Raw genomic sequence first — 3697 nt, 5'->3', positions numbered from 1 at the left:
TTACAAAAAAATAGTAAAATATAAAAACAAATTAATGTTTTATAGACCCTGGGAAAAGAATTTTCAGCAAAGTACAAAATTTAAAGCATTCCTTTCTTTAATTTTGTAATTCTTTACTGTGGAATAGCTTGGGATGTCAGTTCTGTTTCAACTAGCAGAACTGATGGACTGAGCAAGGAAACGTAATTTGGATTATAAAATTCTTACTTTAATAAAAATTCCTTAAACAGTGAAAAAAAAAAGAGTAGTGTTTTTCCTGTGTCAGTAAGTCTCAGCAGTGGCAGAAGGAATTGATTTAGCAACAATTCCTCTGCCCTAAATTCTTTATGGAATGTGTCAAGGCAAATAAAGGAAAATAAATAGTGAAGAACCTTAGCAACTTCAATATGAAATTAATTTCCATAGTTAAAACAATGATGAAGTTTGAAAAACAGATTTCAAGATTTAGCAATCAATTTGGAGAATATTTGTTGAATATCTACTATGCACCAGAGTTAAGTTTGATGTGCCTAATTGGCAAGAATTTTCCTCTAACAAGGACTTATTTAGAGGTGAAGGGAATATATAGAAATAATTCTTTCCCTAATGTTGTAACAAAGGTGATATGAAGGGATGTGGGCATTCAGAGACATTGTCAGACTATGAAGCCATCAGAATTGTACACAAAGATGCTAAGGATGAATGTCTAAGTATTAAAAATAACAATATTAGTGTGAAATACTGACATTTATAGAGTATTTCATTACAACTATGTCACAATATTGTGAAATTAACACTAAATAAATGGTTTCAAAAATATTTTAAAAAGTGGTTAGTATGGTAGTGAGATGGTCCAGTGGGTATGCATGCTTTCATCCCAACTGTGCAAACCATCGTAAGTTTCCTCTTCAAAATTTATGAAGAGTTGGGAGAGAACTGACTCTACAATGTGGTCCTCTGATAGTCTAATTTTGACATGTGATCCAAGGGAATGTGTCTGTATGTGTCCCTGTGTACACACACACACACACACACACACACACACACACACACACACACACACACACACACACACACAATGATGATGGTTATGATGATAATAGTAAACTTTAAAAGAATGAAGTGCCTGTCTTCTATTGCTGTGGTTAAGATCATGAGACGAAACCAAGTTGGAGAAGACAGATTTTCTTTTTTTTTTTTTTTGTCTTATTATTTCATGTCACAGTCTATCATTGAGAGAAGTTAGGGCAGGATCTCAGGGCAGGAATCTAGAGGCAGGAACTGAAACAGAGTCCTATTTTCTTTCCTTACCATGTCCAAGCAGCTTTTCTATATAACAAAAGACCCAAGGTTTGTACCTCCCTACAATGGGCTGGACACTTTCATATCAGTCATCAATCATTAATCAAGAAAATGCCTCTTCAACTTGCCTAGATGCCAATATAAGGAAAGGATTTTCTCAATCAACTTTCCCTCTTCTAAGATGACCTTAGTTTGCATCAATTTGACAAAAAGTTAATCAACACAGTGTCTAAAGTATGCCTATGGCCTAAGAAGGGAAAGAAAATAAATTATATATATCAAAGGGCAGTTAGGCAAATTACATATATTACTATAATCAATGGTTCATTTACTGGGTTTAATAAAGATTTAAATGGATACATACTTAAAATCTTAAGTGCTATAGGGTACGTCATTGAATTAACTATTCAGTTGGACTCTTTGCACACATTACTAGATACCACAGGAACTGTACAGTGCTCATATGCCTGATTTTGTTTCCATTTTACATTTTAATTTAACATTCTAAGCTTTTATGCTTATTCATTACTGCATATTGGTGTTCAAACATATTTGAAATCACACCAATAGTAGGGTAATTAGAAAGGAATGGAAAAATCTCTTCAAATTTCTGGGTTATTTTGATGCTTTAGGAGATTTAGTTACAAGACCACTGGAAAAGAAGCTGGGACTTGGATTATAAAAAGATTTTAACTTTAGTTTAATATAGTCACTTCATGACCAAGAGCCTAAGTGTCACAAAGCTCTACAAAGCACATAGTCACACAACTGGCTTATAGGTTCATGAGGTTGCCATCAAGATACATAAGTGAAACATAATGCTAAAAAAGAGCTTAGCCAAATCAAATTGTTACCTTATGATTATTGTTAATGATCAAGAAAGAATAAGGAATCAGGCTTCTGCTCAGTTGGGAGGTGCAATATGCTCTGTGATTTCAAGTATAGAACATTCAAATATATTTTTTTCACAAACAGAAACACGATGTCATAAATGGAGTAATGAACCCACTGTCAATCAAGGAAAACTCACAATCTAGTTTTAAGCTTTGCTTTTCCATGAAAACTCAGAACATATCAGGTTTCAGAATAGAAATGTTTATCTCCATATCTGAGTTTTAAAATTCGTTGTGCATATGTTCTGTGATTTAAAAGTAACAGTCTTTTCCATTTTTCTCATTCAATTGCAAATTGCAATCGCACCATGTCATCAAAAAGTTATTTAGTGACAACTTATGGGGAGCCAAAAAGTTTCCTGTAATTTGCATATATTTTCCACATTCAGAATGTTAGCGATTAAGTTTTTTCCCCTGTGTTCACTTAAAATAATATATTATTATTGAAAATAAATATAATAATAAATGTGAAATGTTGGCTGTAACGGCATATGCTAAACATTTTCACAGTGCGACACAGCATATGCTTAGTTCTTCATTAAGAGATTTTTAAAATAACTCGTATTTAGCAAGAATACATTATCTTTTATTCAGAATTAATTATATGCTGTTTTGTGTACCATAATTTAAAGTGCTACCCACTTCTAATATGTAATACCCAGAAGAAACTATGGTTACAATTCATTAGAATTGGCTTCTTTCCTTGGCAATTTAGTGGCATAATGAACACACAGTGCTGAAATGCTGTTTGTTACTTGAATCAAAAGTTACATGAAGTGCTGATAGCTAAGAATTACAAATCCTTTATTATTTTTTTAAGCACAGCATGCCTCAGGAGAATGGGAGACGTCATGAGAGTAATTCTTGCATAATTAGTCACTTTTCCATTCTTTGATGGCTTTTAGAGTGTGTTTTCACGGGGGCTACTGGAATTTGAGGGGAGAACATTGAAAAGACATTTCATATTATTCAAACAGAAAATGGCTTCAAATTATTTGCTGTGTTGAGACATATACTTTTGTTTTGTTTTGCTTTTGTTTGTTTTGTGTGTGTAGGGGCTGTTTTTGCAAGCAAACTCTTATTTTTGATATGACTCTCACTTCAGATATTTAGTGAATGTGGCCTACCTACTCTAAAATGAAGTTGTCTGTCTCAAACAACAGCCTGGACTATCTCTGTTGCCTGCCTGGAATTTTATCATTTCCTTCTTTATTATTATTATTATTATTATTATTATTATTATTATTATTATTATCATGAAAAAAAAAACAATGCCCATTGAAGTCATAGAGATGTACCTCTTGACTAAGAAGCTGTGGTTTCGAGTCCAGATTTTGGGCTTCTGTTTGAGCTGTATGCAATGGCCTCACTTCTCCATCTTAATTTTGATTAACATTTTTGTTAAGAGAACACTAAGGTGTGATACCAACAACTCACGATGAACATGATGAAGGAGATAGAGGCAAATTTTATAAATGCAGAATTCAAAACATGAAAACTATGCTGACATCTTGAATATTTTT

This window comes from Cricetulus griseus, chromosome 3, assembly GCF_003668045.3.
Source record: "Cricetulus griseus strain 17A/GY chromosome 3, alternate assembly CriGri-PICRH-1.0, whole genome shotgun sequence".
NCBI lineage: Eukaryota > Metazoa > Chordata > Mammalia > Rodentia > Cricetidae > Cricetulus > Cricetulus griseus.
Note: the sequence above shows the minus strand (reverse complement) of the source record.